This window comes from Boleophthalmus pectinirostris, unplaced genomic scaffold (genome assembly GCF_026225935.1).
Source record: "Boleophthalmus pectinirostris isolate CB_2022bp ecotype Guang Dong unplaced genomic scaffold, ASM2622593v1 HiC_scaffold_8, whole genome shotgun sequence".
NCBI classification, from domain to species: Eukaryota; Metazoa; Chordata; class Actinopteri; order Gobiiformes; family Gobiidae; genus Boleophthalmus; species Boleophthalmus pectinirostris.
Genome location: NW_026571515.1, coordinates 38,048,911 through 38,067,513, shown reverse-complemented (window position 1 = coordinate 38,067,513; position 18,603 = coordinate 38,048,911). Strand labels below are relative to the sequence as shown.

General features: G+C 39.2%; 1 protein-coding gene across 1 annotated transcript in view; it reads left to right on the top strand.

Moving 5' to 3' along the window:
- plekhg5b (pleckstrin homology domain containing, family G (with RhoGef domain) member 5b) overlaps positions 1-18,603 on the top strand; it is a 196,708-nt gene that overhangs the window by 90,431 nt on the left and 87,674 nt on the right.

Below are 18,603 nucleotides of genomic sequence, written 5' to 3'. Positions count from 1 at the left end.
CAATGATTAAACTCCTTATTACACGGGTGTCTTTGCTTGCAGCAACAAGCATCACATCACAAAGCCAAACCCATGATCAAAACACTCCTGAATCTTGAATCTTCTTCTTTATGTATTTGTTTGTTTGTTTTATTTATTATTTATTGATTCATTTTATTTATTTAATTAATTTATGTATTTATTTGTATTTATTTATGTATTTATTTTTATAATTTTTATTTTATATTTCAATTTTTTCTTTTTTTTTTTTTATTCTGGTGTTCCCCAAGGCTCCATCTTCGGACCTTTTAAGTTCTTATTTCAAAATCTGTTTTGTAGGTCAGGTTCATGTAACAGCTTTGTGATTGAAAATTTAAGTGGAGAGAAAGTCAAAAATTATTGGAACATGGGGTTTTTAAGGCGCTGTACCTGAATTTTACAGTTTTTAAAATGTGGAAAAAACAGAACTAGTTTGCTTTAAGATTTTTCGCAGCGCTCCAGAGTTTTTCCTCACTTATCTTACGCATTCTGAGCATCCTAATCAGTCACAGTGACCATAAGAGCTTTTTGCAACTTTCAGAGACCAGAGCGGAGTTTTGCCGGCACTGAAAAGTGAACTGCAACTAGCATGCTAACAGTGCACTTCCTGATTGGGCAATAAAACACTTTCTAATTAAACGCAGACATATTTTGACCTGGAGAGCTGCTTATATGACGTTTTTGTACTGAGGCAAGACGCGTTTTAATCAAATACATGGAAAAATATGACTAGATTGTCTTGATTGTCCACAAAGTTCAAAGTTTTCCTCACGTCACTGTTGCTGAAAGGACTCAAAACCGCAACATTAATTTGACAAATTTCTGTATCCAATCCCTGACAAAGCTCAACATGTGTGTGATGTTTCTCAATATTTGTTTCAGGGACAGTGAATCAGCCGTAGCGTTACACACAGAGCGTTATTCTCCGTCTGAAATGATGACATTGCGTTCTTTCACGCCGTAAACACGACCTGTGATCAGCTCGCCGCTCGTGTTTGAACAGGTGCCTCCAATGCCGTCGATTTGTCATGGAGCAAAGAGTGTAGTTTTTTTTCCTTTTATTCCCTCCTTTTTTGGTTCTTCCTCTCCTATCGCTGTCCTCATCTCATATCTCCCTCTCGACCTTCTCTCCTCCTCTCCTCTCTCATCTCCCTTTCTACACTTCCTTTTTACTTCTCTCCTCTCTCCTTTACTCTCTCTTTCTCTCTGTTCCTCCACTCCCCTCTCCTCTCTCTCTTCCTGATCTCCTCTCCTCTCTCTCTTTCTCTCTCTCTCCCCTCTTCTGCTTGTCTCCACTCCCCCTCTTCCTCTCTTCTTTCTCTCTGCACTTCTTCTTGTCTCCTCCCCCCTCTCTCCTCCCTCCTCCTACCCTTTCCTTCTCTCTTCTCTTTTTTCTCTCTCTCTTTTCTCTTCTTCTTGTCTCCTGTCTCTCCTCCATTCTCTCTCCCTCTCTCTCTTTCCTCCTACCCTCTCCTCCTCCTCTCTTCTCCTCTCTTCTCTTTGTTTTCTCTCTCTCCTTCTTCTACTTGTCTCCTCTCTCTGTCCTTCCCCCTTTCCTCCTACCCTCTCTTCTGCTCTTCTTTCCCTCTCTCCACTTCTTGTCTTCTCTCTCTCTCTTTCTATCTCTCTCTCTATTTCTCCCCATCTCTCTCCCTTCTTCTGCTTGCCTCCCTCTCTTTTCTTTCTCTCTTCTCTCTTTACTCCTACCCTCTCCTCCTCTCATCTCTTCTTTCTCGCTCTCCCCTCTTCTTCTTGTCTCCTCTCTCTCTTTTCTCTTTCTCTCTAGCTCTCTCTGTCTCACCCCCTTCTACTGCTTGTCTCACCTCTCTCTTCCTCTCTCTCCCCCCTCTCTCTCTTTTCTTCTATCCTCTTCTCCTTTCTTCTCTTCTCTCTCTCTTTCTCCCCTCTTCTTCTTGTCTTCTCTCTTTCTTTCTCTCTCTCTAGCTCTCTAGCTCTCTCTATCTCACTCCCTTCTACTGCTTGTCTCCCCTCTCTCTTCCTCTCTCTCCCTTTCCTCCTATCCAATCCTCTCCTCCTCTCTTCTCTTCTGTCTCTCTCTCTCTCTCTCTTCTTGTCTCCTCTTGCTCTTTCTTTCTCTCTCTCTAGCTTTCTCTGCCTCTCTCTCTTCTGCTTGCCTCCTCTCACCTTTTTTGCTTGTCTCCTGTTCCCTTCCTCCTCTCTCCTCTTTTCCTCTTCCTCCTCCCTCCTACCCCCATCCTCTCTTTTCTCCCCCTCCTACCCTGCTCTTCTCTCCTTCTCTCTCCTCTCTCTCCTTATCTCATGCTCCCTTCCTCTCCCTTCAACTTCTCCCCTTCCCCCCTTCCTCCTCTCTCCTGTCCCCATCCTCTCCTTCCCTCTTCTCGTCTCCTCGTCTCCTCTGTCTCCTTGTCTCCTCGTCTCCTCGTCTCCTCTCTCCCTCTCTTCTGTTGGCCCGGAGCGATGGATAAGAGCGGGGTTTAGTTGCGTCACGGCTCAGACTGCAGCTTCAGTCTTCAGTGTCTTGTGTTGGCGTTCAGAGGAGCAGCTGCTGGTGAGTGCTCGCCTCGGCCTCAGTTACTATGACGATGACTTCACAATTTCAATATGCATTTTTCTATCGTTTATTTACTTACACGTTGAACTTTGAGTGTTTTTTTTTGTTGTTTCTTTTCCGAGCAGATCCGATTGCAAACAGAGGGTGTATTTGCTGAAAACTGTGTAGACTAGTTTGTTAAAAATAGTTTGCAATCGTCTAAAGTCTTAATTCTTCACTGTGATGAGTTTTTAAAACGTTTTTCACATTTTTCCGAGTCCAGAGGTGTTTACTGTCATGGTAAAGTGAACGATAACTAGCATGCAATCGGTGCACTTCTGGTTCACTGAGAATAAAATGCTCTATAATTAGATGCAAACAGCACGGTCTAATTTTCAGTCTCAAAGCTGCTTTAACCTGCATATTACTACTGCTACTACTGCTACTACTACTACTACTACTGCAACCACTACTGCTACTACTACTACTACTAGTACTGCTGCTATTATTACTACTATTGCTACTGCAACTACTACTGCTACTACTGCTACTACTACTGCTACTGCTACTACTGCTCCTGCTACTGCTAGTGTTACTTCTACTAATACTACTACTACTAGTACTGCTGCTATTATTACTACTACTGCTGCTACTGCAACTACTACTGCTACTACTACTACTACCACTACTACTGCTGCTACTACTACTGCCACCGCTACTACTACAGCTAATAGTACTACCATTACCTCTACCACACTATTGGTACTACTACTACTGCTACTTCTACTGCTACTACTACTACTGTTACTACCACCACTACTACTGCTACTACTACTATCACTGTTACTACTACTACTACTGCTGCTACTACTACTACTATCACAACCACTACTACTACTACCTAATACTGTTACCTACTACTACTGCTACTACTACTATCACCGCTACTACCAATACTATTACTACTACTTTCACCACCACTACTACTAGTACTACCTAATACAACAACTACTACTACTACTACTACTACTACTAGAACTATTCCCCCTGTAGCTGCCCATGTTTCATCAGTGTGTTGTGTGTTGTGTGTTGTGTGCGTGCGCTGGGAGTATAAGTTCAGTAGTTTCTAATAGGATTTGTGGGGTTCCTCAGGTTAAGCAGATAGCGTTCTTGTTGTTTTTGCCTCTCTCTGTCAGAGCTGTGACGGGGGCATGTGTCATTCCGGTGTCGTGTAAATACTGCACTGGACTTTTCCACTCTCTCACACCAAAAACCAAACTTGGATCCTGTACAAAAGAGAAAAACAGATTTGAAACGAGGACGTAATATTTTTATTGGGTAAAATATGCTGTGGTGAAACGAACCTGTCAGTGGAATGCATCAGAACGAGTTGTGTTTAAAGTCACACTGATAGAGGGGCCACTACTTATTGCTTGTCTCCATGGAAGTGTTATTTCTTTGCCTGGAATATTCCACAGTATGGCATTAAACATATTGCTCTTGCATTTGTTCAATTCCAGATGTTTTATACCTCAAAAATACCTTAGAAAACATGAATTCTTACCAGGTGCAGGCTTGCTTCTCCATAGAGCTGACCACTAACCAATCGCTAATTTAAATTTTTTCAGACAAGCATTACGATTAGATTTGAGATTTAAGTTTTAAAGCCCCAGTATATAACTTTTTGACCAACAATAGAAAAATAAATGCATGTTTGTTTCATGGTTACTCAAAAAAACTACAAAAAAAAAAAGAAAAGAAAGGACTGAGGGATGACACAGACTTTTTCATGGTTCTGTTTACTGCAGTGAAAACACCCTCATCCTTACTGTGCGTCCTTTCATCTCCACAAACCTGACTTTTATTTGATCTGGAGTATGGCATCCTGCTCGATTCCTTGTAAATGTTGTTCCTTTCACTATTATCTTCCACAGTATGGTTTTTCTAGTCTATGTCCATGGAATGACACACTGATTTCCACCCACAGATACATACTATCACTTTAAGAGGATAAATAAACAACATAATAAAACATCTAGTACTAAGTCTGCATCTGTAATGAGTCAGAGAATTAAAGGTCTTATATTACACAAAACACACTCTTGTGATCTTTAAGCCACGTTAAGGCCGACACACACTACAGGGGAATTTACCCGATTTTGGCTGTGGTTTGCTTCTCCTCGAGTTTGGGGAGGTGTGACCCGAGTTTGTGTGGTGTCACTGTGACTCCAGCCACCAAACATCAGCAACGCTACGGTAACAGCCTATAAAACAGAGCAGATGGAGTGATGGACACAGAGCTGCAAGATACAAACTTAGGAAAGGTCTTTTTTTTTTTGGCCAAATTGTGATAAAAATGCTAAAAATGTGTTTTTTCTTATTTTCTGAAAATGTTCTAATATGACTTAGTCAACTGTGCTGTTAGGTTAATGAATTATTACTCACCTCTCGTAAAGTTGTAAATTTAAACTGCAGCATTTTCATTTATATATCCATAAAATTTGTCCTCCACAAATAAATGTGAAACATTTTTTAAAAGTAAAAAGGCAAGAGTAGTTCCTCACGTGTTTCTCTTTACATCCACACAGTGCACGGATCGAGGTGAAGCTGCAGTTTAGAGATTGAGACTCTGCTTTCTTTGTACTTTATGGCCAACTTTTTATGCATTGAAAATCATGTATCTGAAGTATCGCACCACATTTCACAAATAGTAATCACACAGTTTTGAATTGTATTTTAATAGAAGTGCAATGTTCTGATCTTTTGAACAAGTGGTGGTTTTAGGATTTTTTTTTTTTTGGAAACAGGGGCCATTAAGGGGCCACATGATACATTCAGGGGTCAAGTACATCCAAGCACACAAATGATTAAGTTAGTACGGTGCAAATACAAGCATAGACAGTATTAAAAAAAGCCCTCCACAGGTCTGTTTCTTCTCCCATTAATTTGTATTGATCCAATAGATCTACTGCCGCCAAGAGTTTGGGGGTGGAATTGCATCAGTGATCACTGAATTCTACAGTTGTTCTTCTCGTCAGTTGAATGACAGAACAGGGGCACTTCAAGGGCCAATCAGATTAGAGGTGGGGCCAGGGACTCTAGAACCGCCCCTGTTTTGAACACTTCAGAGTCTTTTTCCCGACATGAAATCTCATAAGATTCTCCTCGTGTCTGTAGTTTGCACTTTTTGTCGCATGTTTAAAAATCGTTTAAGACCAAAAAATCCTGTAATATATGTGCCAGCCTTTAGAATGTTGTTACCTCCTCAAAAACAGACCTGGAGTTGTGTTTTGTTTCATTCACACATGTTTCAGTAACCATTTATTATTAGTCTGTCTACATCTCCCAACCTGAAAATGCTCTGTTCCACCTTGTGATGTCACAAAGCAGTAGTTTTCAAACTAACAGCTGCCTTTTACCTTTTGTTCAGCAGAGATTGGCAATTACAGAGCTGAAATGATCCGTATGATTCTAGTGAAGGAGTATGGAGTTTAAAACACAGCGGAGCACTTTCTGTATTACCACATCACAAGGTGGAACAAGTGTTTTCTGTTTGAGAAGAGCTCAGCCTAAATATGTAAAGTCCAAAAGAAAAAAACATGTGTGAATGAAACAAAAACACAACTCGAGGTCTGTTTGTGATGAAGAAACAACATTACAACATAGATCAGAGAATACTTCAACCTTTAACGGCTCAAATTTATAGCCAAAAAATAAACCCAAATTTCTCAATAGTGCAAAGAAAAAGTACACACGACAAATACTGACTCACTTTCAGCTTTCATATAGTTGAATAAGAAGTTGATATACTGATTATCAAAGTTAGAAGTTTTCTGTCGCTTCAGTTCAATCGCAGTAATCTTGTAGTTTTTGTAGTTGTATAATCTTTTGAACTCTTGTGTGTAAAGTGTGTTGTGTGGAGTGTTGGCTGTGAGCAGGTCCACCTACATGTTTGTCTAAGTGCAGGAGATAACTGCAGATAAGGCTTGTAAATGATTTCTCAAACTTTTTTTTTTTACACCAGTTGCCGCATAATTGTCACTGGACAATGCAGGTGACATGACAGTTTGAAGTCAGAGCCGCCAACCGCTCCTCTTACAATCCTCGTTTAATTCTTTGATTGGGGATCTGTCACCTGCTTGTTTCTTTGGATGTGTCATTGTTCTGCCTAGTATGTTCCACAGTGTGACTTTAAACAGATCTGCCTTACATTTATTCTATTACAGATGGATTTACTGCTCAAAAATACCTAAAAACCACTACTGCTACTACAACAACAACTACTACTACTACTACTACTACTACTACTACTACTACTACTACTACTACTACTACTACTACTACTACTACTACTACTACTACTACTACTACTACTACTACTACTACTACTACTACTACTACTACTACTACTACTACTACTACTACTACTTACTACTACTACTACTACTACTACTACTACTACTACTACTACTACTACTACTACTACTACTACTACTACTACTACTACTGACTACTACTACTACTACTACTACTACTACTACTGCTACCACTACTACTACTACTACTACTACTGCTACCACTACTACTACTACTACTACTACTGCTACTACTACTACTACTACTACTACTACTACTACTACTACTACTACTACTACTACTACTACTACTACTCTACTACTACTACTACTACTACCACTACTGCTACTACTACTACTACTAGTACTGCTACCACTACTACTACCTACTAGTACTGCTACCACTACTACTACCTACTAGTACTGCTACCACTACTACTACCTACTAGTACTGCTACCACTACTACTACCTACTACTACTACGTACTGCTACCACTACTACTACTACCTACTACTACCTACTACTACCACTACTACAACCTATTACCACTACTACCACTACTACAACCTACTATTACCACTGCTACCACTGCTACTACCTACTACTACTAATATTACTACCTACTACTACTAGTACCACCACTACTATTACCACAATTGCTACCACTATTACCACCATTACTACCACTACTACTACCTACTACCACCATTACTACTATTACTACTACCGCAATTGCTGCCACTACTACTCTTACTACTACTACTACTACTACTATTACCTCTACCACTACTTTTACCACCATTACTACTACCACTACTACTACCTACTACTATTACTACTACTATTACTACTATTACTTCTGCAACTACTATGACCACTACGATTACCACCATTACTACCACTACTATTATTACTTACTACTATTATTACTACTTACTACTAGCACTACTACTACTGGTAATACTATACTACTAAACAGGCATTCTGACTGTGAGGGGTCGCCTCTCCACAGATCTGACCTGTAACTTGGTCTGGTTTGGTCTCCATGAAGATAGAAAGGTTTAAAGTAAAAAAAGCAATAACATCTCCACGGAGAAAAGTATTTGACGGACCCTCCACCAGAAAAGTTACACAATACACCTTTAACTGTGACAAATATTTTAACCGCGCCTCCATAATCTTACTCCAGCAATACTTTACAACCAATTAAAGTACTTTGTGTTCACAATCTCAGAACAGTCAGAAAAACCACTTACAGAACGATTATGTAAAGTCCATTTCACTCTTGAATCGGCAAAATAAACAGTGCTGATAAAGAGACGTGTGTTCTAATTCTGATTGGGTAAATGTTATTTTTAGCGCTTTTATTTTTAGTCCTGCATTCCATTTGGTTACAACAGCATTAAACTCACCGTCTCCTCAGCGCCGTGCTGAAATCTGGGAACTTTGTGATGTCATTACAAACACACTGACGCTGCGGAAGAATGTGGATCAGAAAAAAAAAAAAAAAAACGTCAGATGAGATGAGATAAGCAGACACATGGAATGGACACATCTGATTCACCTTTAAAGTTACTCATTTTCTTGCCCACTAATCAGGGGGTTGAGAGTTCAGTTCCCCCTATTGTGTTACATATTATCACTGTGTCCATCTTTTGGCGATTGTTTGCGTGAGGTTCCATATCTACAGTGGTCCATTATAAACCAAGTGTACTTTGGCTGTGTTCACACTTACACAATCACCACATCGAAACTGGAACCAGACCGGGACTAGACCTGGTGTAGACCTGGACTAAATCTGGACTAAACCTGGACAAAACCCGGTGTAGATTGGGACTAAACCGGGACTAAACCAGGATTAAACTGCGACTAAACCGGGACTAAACCAGGACTATATCGTGATTAAATCGGGACTAAACCGGGACTAAACTGCGACTACATCTAGACTGGGATTAGACCTGGACTGGACCGGGACTAAACTGGGACTAGACTTGACCTAAACCTGAATTAAACAGGTGTAGACTAAATCTTGACTAAAGCTGGTTTAAATCTGGGTTAAACCTGGACTAAACCTGGTGTAGACAGGGACTAAATCAGGACTAGACTGGGACTAGATCTAGACCGGGACTAGACCGGGACTAGACCGGGACTAGACCGGGACTAGACTGGGACTAGACTGGGACTAGACTGGGACTAGACTGGAACTAAACCAGGACTTAAGGGGGACTGGACTGGGACTAAACTGAAAGTAAACTTGAACTAAAGCAGGTGTAGACCGGGACTAACCCTGGACTAACCCTGGACTAACCCTGGACTAACCCTGGACTAACCCTGGACTAACTCCGAACTAACCCTGGACTAACCCTGGACTAACCCTAGACTAACCCTAGACTAACCCTAGACTAACCCCGGACTAACCCCGGACTAACCCCGGACTAACCCTGGACTAACCCCGGACTAACCCTGGACTAACCCTAGACTAACCCTAGACTAACCCTAGACTAACCCTGGACTAACCCTGGACTAAAAGTGGACGAAACCTTAACTAAACCTGTCCTGAACCTGTCCTGAACCTGTCCTGAACCTGGCCTGAACCTGGCCTGAACCTGGAACCTGGACTTAACCTGGACCTAACCTGGACTAAACCTGGACTAAACCTGGACTAAACCTGGACTAAACCTGGACTAAACCCGGACTAAACCCGGACTAAACCTGGACTAAACCTGGACTAAACCTGGACTAAATCTGGACTAAACAGAAACCAGGACTAGAGCAGGACTTGTATGAGTCTGAACGCAGGACAATAGTGTTTTTGCTGTGTCTGAGCCTGTTCCACTATAAGCCACTGTTGTGATTGACTCCATGTGTGTCGTGTGAATGAGGCGGTGCAGAGCGGACCACATCACAGAGCTGTTTAATGTGAAGCAGGCTGCAGACACACACACGCACACACACACACACACACACACACACACACACCCCTACACACACACTCACACACTCTGTTATAGAGTTACATAAGAGACACACACAGCTTTACCTCAGATAGGCCGGTCCAGATCATTATCATATCAATTTATTGTTCAGGAAATTACAGATTAACAATACTTTTTACTTGTTATACTGCAGTAGAGAGCCTTTTCTTAGCTTTTCTTATAATATGTTGAAACTTGAGCTGTTTGGGAAGAATTTGGGTGGTAAAAAGTTGGAAATCAGATACTAATCAATACTAAAGCTAGTATCGAAACTAGATACTTATTTAAGCAGATATCGATACTAAAAAGTCACATTCACAGGACAGTATGAGCATAAGTATAACCTACCTGGACCACTGAGGGATTACACAGATATAAGGCCACATGGAAATACAAAAGAAAGTACTTAGAAAGAATTTAATGTTGAAAATCACATTCTATTGTCTAAGAAAGTGTTTTTTTTGTAATTGTGATATCGAAATCAGTATAGATAATGTTGTGCCTGTAGTTCAGACCTCTACAAACATGTTCTGAAGTACACTGGAATCCTGTATAAGTTTATCAGTTGTACTCTGAACTTTAAACATTTGGATTTTATTCCCAAACTCCACAGTATTATCTTCGTTTTGCTTTTTCGTCAGTATCATTTGATTTCAGTGCTGTTGGAGCTCAGAGTAGATGTTTACTGTCCCCATAGGCAAATAACTTCTGTATTTTCGGATCTATATTCTCTGGGAAAGCCGCTGTCACACACAGAGAACTGGAAAACTCCACAAAAAGCAGCCCCGAGCAGTCTGGGAATCGAACCGGGGGCTTAAAACCGCTGTCTACAAATACATTGGTGAGAAACTCTACCTTGTATTTTTTTTTAACACTATCAGAATGACCTTTTCAGTGCAGAAGTATGGGAAAAATATGAAAAAAAAGTTGAGAAGCATGGTTTTAATTTAGACTATTGATACTTTGCAGCTGGGAGTGTGCTAACTAGAGGCACTGCTCTGTCTGAAGCTCTTTTACTCAATTTACACTTTAAACTGCCCCATGAGCGCTGAAAATGTGTTTTGTAGTTTTTTTTAATCGATGTTTTTTGGCTGATTGCTAATGTGTGCATTGTGTCTCCACTGTATCTGCTGAACATTCCGCCATAGACATACATGCAGACCCCCCACCACCACTACTACCATATTAAAGTATCAATAATGCTGTGTATAATTATTCTATTGATACTTTGCACTCCTAAACAGGACCATGACCATACATAGCTGGTGTGTCTGAAAAACTACAGAGGATTTTCAGACAACATGAAATCCCAGTCCATTTCAAACCTAGAAACAATTAAAGACAGAGACTGGTCCACCCAATGGACAAAATAGTGAGCCACAAAAAAAGCAATGTGGTCTACTCCATTCAGTGTAGTGAAGACTGCAGTGAGCGTTACGCTGGAGAAACAAAACAGCCACATCACAAGAGGATGTATCAACACAGTCGAGAGAGCAGCACTGGACCTCAGTCTTCTGTTCATCTCCACCTAAAAGCCATGGGCCACTCATTTGAGGACAGTGAGGTACAGATCTGAGCCAGAGGAAAGAACTGGTTTGAGAGTGGCTATTTTTGTTAAGAAAGAGAATCCATCCGTAAACAGAAATGGAGGCCTCAGACATCATCGGTCTCCCATTTACAACTCTATCCACAAAACAAACAAGAGAACTATCGTGATAACCAGGTCAGGGCCAGAGGTGTGAAAACACTCATTATGGGCCCGAATGATTCTGCTAATATGACCCCACACTCATTGCAAGTTCAATAGGGCTAGCTCATAAACGGAAACTGTAAACAAGTGTGTGTGTTAGTTTCGGAGTAGTTTCAGTGTATTTAGCTCCTCCCGACAGGCAGGTATAAGGCTGTGTCCACCAGTGTGTGACTAGAACTGACGAAGCGGCTTAGATGAGCTCCGAAATGTATTTGACTTAAAAACAAAACAAAAAAAAACCCTGGACAACTGAGGGATTTTTTAGAACCAAAAACACTTGAAAATGAAAATGTGCTGTTGAAATCCATTTTGTATTTTTTCTTAAGTTTATCTCAAAACATTTGTGTGTGTATTTGTTAATGTGTGCATTGTATCATGTGTGTAAAATCCCTCAGTCGTCCAGGTAGAATCCATGGAATAATTTCTCCTTTTGCCCTTGTGTCACCTTGGTAACTGCTGAGCACAGGCCCGTCGACAGAAATTTTGGGGTCTGGGACAAGAATGGGCCCCCTCTAATATAAATTAATAGGCAGAGGCTCCAGCTCTGAACTCCTAAGACCCTGGGGCCTGGAATAATAGACCATTTGCCCCCCTCACTATTAACTCCCCTGACTGTACATTCCGCCAATAGAGACGCATATAGAACACCCCCGGCATGATGTCACTGCAGATGATCAATAAAATGCCAGTCTGAAATGTCCTATCTGTTTCAGTATGATCGTTTGGAGTCTTAGTCTGTGGTTTCGACTCATCCCTTGTGTCAAATAGGAGCCTCCATAGAGCTCTTTATTTACACAGCTGGACCTGCATTGTAATGACGCACACGGCGGGTTAAAAGTCCATAGATGTTTTCAGGTTCGATCAAAACTAGACAGCGGGTGATGTGTCCTCGGTGTGTGAAACGTGTGGAGAAGAATGGGTGATCTCTTTAATGCTTTACAGGATGAGTAGTTGGGTGTAATGTCTGAATTTGACTCTGTTTGCCCCATTCATACAAGACCGTACATGACCGTGGCCCCGCTCCAACCGATCATTAGCGCGTAGGTGTGCAGCTATTGGGATCCTCTGAGCATTTTTGTGCCCTGTGTCACTGAGGAGATGACAAGGCAATGGGCGCTTTGGGAATTATAGACTATTATAGGAATATAAGGCTGTTGTTGGTGCACTGAGATGAACAGAGTTTGAATAATTATTGTCATTGGTTTCAAATGACAGTATAATTTCTCATGTATTAAATATGTGAGCCTATATAATTCATTTAATTGTTTTATTATGATAACAATAAAGTCATTTACAATACAGTGAATTTATTTTATAGACCTGTAGTGTTAACGTGACACTATTTCAGTTGTTTTTATTGCACTGAAAAATGAAAAACATGTGTCCTTACTAGTGGTCTGCAAAAAATTTTAAATATCAATCTATCATATCGTTTAATGTGATGATACAGTATAAATATCGTGGGCTGCTGTATTGATATATCAGTATTTTTTTATATATTTTACTCAATTATTTTGTTACAGCTCTACAGTTTTGTTGCTTGTTTAGAGAAAGGAAACTCATTTATGCAACACATTTGACATTTTCACTGTTTTGATGATTAAAATGGGCGTTTTTTCATATTAAATTTTAGTATCGCAGCCATGATTTAGCCTTTATTATTTATGGAACTGTATCGAATCCTTTTGAAATATATCATATTGAATCGAAAGTGAGCTGTATCGAGATATGTATCGTATTGTGGCCTATTTATCGAGGCATGTGTCGTATCGGCAACTTCTTAATGATACCCAGTCCTAGTCCTTACTGTGAGCGGGCTTGCATCTCCACAAACCTGATTTACCTGTTCCATTCCTTGTTTCCATAGAAATTATGTTCCTTTAACTATAATATTCCACAATATGGCATAAAACTTATAGTATCAACTGCCGTGGTGAATGTTTAAAAGACTTATTGGGCTATTTTCTGATCTGTTAGAACGTTGTTTCCTCATCACAAACAGACCTGGAGTTGTGTTTTGTTTCATTCACACATGTTTAACACACAAACCCTGCAGATTTAGCTTGAGTTCTGTCTCAAAGAGAAAACTCCCTGTTCGCAATACAGGAATTGCTCCTCTGTGTTTTTAAACTCCATACACCTTCACTAGAATCATTTAAATAATTTCAGCCCTGGAATTGCTAATCTCTTCTGAACTAAAGGTAAAAGGTTAACTAGAAAACCACATTTCATGACATCAGGGTGGAACAGAGAAAAGTTGGAGCAGAGCATTTTGAGCTTTGGAAATCCAGATTCAAATCTAAATCCAGTTTATTTATAAAGCACTATTAAAAACAACAAAATTGACCAAAGTGCTGTACACAAAGATAAAAACGTATGTATAATACAAAAAATATATATATATATATTTTTTTTAATTTAATTTATATTATGTTATATATATATATATAAAAAAAAAAAAAATGTGTTTCTATATGTATATATATACCATATAATATATATATATATATCTGTTTATATATAGTGTATATATATGTTATTTATATATGTATTTTCTATGATATATATGTAATGTTATATTATATATAATATATATATAGTGTGTATATATATATATATATATATATATATATATATATATATATATATATATATATATATATATATATATATATGCCAGATGTAGACATGCTAGTAACGCAGGACTACTCAAGCGTGTGTGAATGAAACAAAACACAGCTCCAGGTTTGTTTTTGAGAACATAATAACATTATAACATGCCATCACTTTCCATGTAATCATTCAGGTAATGTACCACCTCCAGAAAGTTACATACTATACCTTTAAATGTATGTGAGACCACGAAAATGTTTATTAACAAAAGGAGTGTGCAGAAATATCGACATATTGATATGGCTCATTAATCTGATGATGCAGTATCGATTTCGGAGACTGCTGTATCGATATATCATATTTTAACTAAATTATTTTGTTACAGAGCTACAGTTTTGTTGTTGCTTGTTCAGTTTTGATGATTAAAATGTTTGTGTTTCATATGAACTTTGCATAAGAAGTAGTTTAACAAAGACTTTTAGTATCACAGCCATGATTTAGCCTTTATTTTTTATTGAACCGTATCAAATCGATTTGAAATATATCATATTGAATGGAAAGTGCACTGTATTGAGATATGTATGGTATCGTGGCCTATGTATGGAGGTATGTATTGTATCGGCAACTTCTTAATGATACCCAGCCCTAATTAACAATGTGATCATTTAACATTCTACCCACTGTGCCACTGTGAATCTGGTCAAGTGGTCCACAGATTCACAAGTTGGCCGCCCGATCCCGGCTCCCACGAGCGAACTCTGTTGCTGTGTCCCTGGGCAAGGCGCTTCCTCAAACTCTCCTCATTACAGATTTCTTATTCAAAGTGATAAGACCTAGGCCCGAGGAGTAGCTGCGTGCGCGTTGCCAGATCAGCGACGGCTTACGTGTTAGTACAGGAGCTCAGCCTGTGTCTGTGGGAGTGTGAAACGGGATAATGAAGCTGGCTGGATATCACTTCTCATCAACACACTCTTTTAAAGGCACAACACACAACACAATAGAGGCCACAACAGGGGAGTCAGCAGTTTTATAGTGTGTAAGATTGTATTAAGATATAAGATAACATTTGGAGGTTTGCTATAGGAAATTTGGCAACAATGATTAGAATCGTATGCACTGTGGGTCTGATCTGAGCTACTACTTTGTGGTGCACAGTAAGATTTTATTTATATAATTATGCCTTATTTGACACCAGTCTCTTGCTATTTTTGCTACTTATTTTTAAGAATTTATTATTACCATGTGTATTTTTGTTCTTTGTTATTAGAGCTACTTACGTAATCCGAGAATCCCACACGCTTCAGAACATGTTTGGAGAGGTCCAAACTACAGGGTTCACAGTGTTTGTGTTCTGTTCATGAAAAGGTCAGTTTGCTGTTTGCAGGGGACATTACGTCATTAGTTTCAGCCTTTGTGCTTTGATAATTGCAGCACTTGGAACACAAATTGCAATTGTGATTTAATCGAAGCAGTCAGTACGTGGGGTAATGTTTAAACTATCAAACATGTGGTTTGTGTGGTTAATTCTTACTGTGTGCCATTTTTTCGGACCAGTTTCAAGCTATTCTTAAAAATATTAGGATAGTTAAAGGTGCATTGTGTAACTTTTCTAGTGGAGGGTCCTTCAAATGCTTTTCACATCATGGAGACCAAACCAGACCAAGTTACAGGTCAGATCTGTGGAGAGGTGACCCCCCCTCACAGTCAGAATTGCTGTTTTTCTAATTGCTTTTGAGCTATAAAATCACAAGTAATGGAATAAATGTAAAGTAAAGCTGTTTAATGTCATACTGTGGAACATTCCAGGCAGAACAATGACATCTAAATAGAAACAAGCTGGTACCATATGGATTTTTTTGAGCCAATACTGATATTTGTCTTGCTCTTGCCACCAATAACTGATATTTGCCGATACTGATTTAACAACTATGCGGCAAACCTTTTGGATCAAGATAAGCTGAGATAGCGGCTTCATTCCCCTAGTGTTGGTTAGTGCATATGCAGGACCTTCCTAGGAACATTGGCAAGCACTTGTTTCTAGTTCACAAATTTGCAACATACCCAAATTTCTCTTTATTTACTTTTTTGCTATAGTCACATTAATTATCTCAACTTAATTTACCATCTACTTAAAGGCAAAAACACATGCAAAATACTACATCTATATAAATTCAGGCATTAAATGGATATTTCGCTTTTAAAACCTCTTGTACAGACCAAATTTATGTTGTTATAGCAGTGCTTCTCATAGAGGCTTCGCGTTTGAGAACATGAGATGTTTTTTACTGTCTTAAGGGCCGTTCACACCAAAGCGTCAAAAACGCTTGACGCCTCTATTTGGAGCCTTGCATTTGAGTTTGACGCGCGTCTTTGACGCCGTGGACGAACGGGACAAAATACTGCATTGCCCTGGAAACAAGAGCTCTTTTCCCGAAACAATATCAGACCAGACTGAGAGTGTTTATGACATTCAACGGAGAGATCGGGTCGACGACTGGGGCGTATATATATTTCTACTCCGCTAATGACACTGGATCAGTCCCTCTAGTCCTGGTCTAATCACGGTCTGGTCCTGGTCTAATCACGGTTAGTCAGTCTTCAGTCTAGTCCCAGTCCTTGTTTAGTCTCGGTCTAGTCCTTGTTTAGTCCCGGTCTAGTCCTGGTTTGGTCCTGGTCCGGTCCTGGTGTATTCCTCGCGATCAGCTCTATATTTATTCTCCGCTCGTGTTTGTGGTTCTCGTTCTGGTTCTCGGGTCTTTCTTCTGATAATAACGTCGCTGCGTCTCTTACTCGTCCCTATTATCAGTTTTCAACTTTAATTTACGCCAAACGCTCTGACTTAAAGCAAACGCAAAGTCCACATAACTTTACATAAAAAAAATCTACTTAGAATAAAGCAATTGCACTTCCACTACATTAAGTGGCGCTCTCATTAGTTGCAAAACATTGCTTTACATGAATAGACACATGTACCCTCAATATAACAATTCGGAGATAAAGAGACAAACGAAAATTAATGGAAATTAAAACTACGCAAAAACACATGCAAAATACTACATCTATATAAATTCAGGCATTAAATGGATATTTCGCTTTTAAAACCTCTTGTACAGACCAAATTTATGTTAAGTTATAGTGAGGTTTACCAATTAACTTCATTAATACAGTATCGGTCTGAAATTTCAATCAAATCGATACTGATATCTGGAAAAATCTACAGATATCGCTGCTAACCTGTATACCACCCCTTATGAAAGAGAGATCACTAAATTATTGAAACGTGAAACATCTAAAACAGGGCTGTCAAATTCATTTTCACCAAGGGCCACATTTGGATCATGTTTGTCATCAAAGGGCCGGTTGTAAATTTAAGAGTGCAACTGTAACTGTAATATTAGTATGTTAAAAGTCTATTTGATTTTTCATTTCATATTTATTCATTTAGTTTATTTTTATGTTTTTACCTTTTTATTATTTACTGGTATTCTTGCTCTTATTTGATTTGACTAGTTTTATTGTTTTAATGAGGACTAGTAGAGTTAAGTAGAGCTTTACTTTTTATTTTTTCTATTGGACATGTTTTATCTGTATTGTGCAGCACTTGGGAAACTGTTTTGTTTATGAAATGTGCTATAGAAATAAAGTGGATTTGATTTAAAGGTTTAAGTTAAAACATTCACATTACTCCTTCAGTAACATTCATGAAATATCCATCCTTCTGCATCAATTTTTCTTTTCTTGGACATTTTTGGATAAATTTGATGAGTTTTCTCGGCCTCTCTTGTAGTGGGATGCAGTCACTTCACGGGAAACAACTGCAGTGCATTGTGGGAGATGTAGTAATGGCACAGAATCACAATACAATAAGAAATTATACCTTTTAACCTCCTGTGGGCCACATAAAATAGGCCTTGCCACATGTGATCTAAAACCTCCCCAGGCATGTTTTTTTTTGATGTGGGAATTATCTTATAACATTGTAGAAAGCTAAAAAACAAAACAAAAAACTACTGTGTCATGACATCACAAGGTGGAACAGAGCATTTTGAGCTTTGGAGATGTAGACAGATTAATAATGCAGGATTACTCAAACGTATGAACACAACTCCAGATCTGTTTTTGAGGATTTAACGGCATTAAAACATGACTTAAAGCTCACAAGAGTCTTTTTTGTGTTATACAGGACCATTATGGATTGCATACTTGTTCCAGTTTCTCACAAGTTTCTAACACTATAAATGTTACCTCCTTTGACATCCAAGCAGACAGAACACAATAATCCCACTCACAAACAGTCCTCTGCTTTATTTAGCGGCGTGTTTGGATGTTTTGATGTGGTGACTTTTGGGCTGACTTTGATTTCTTGTGAGCGCTCAGAA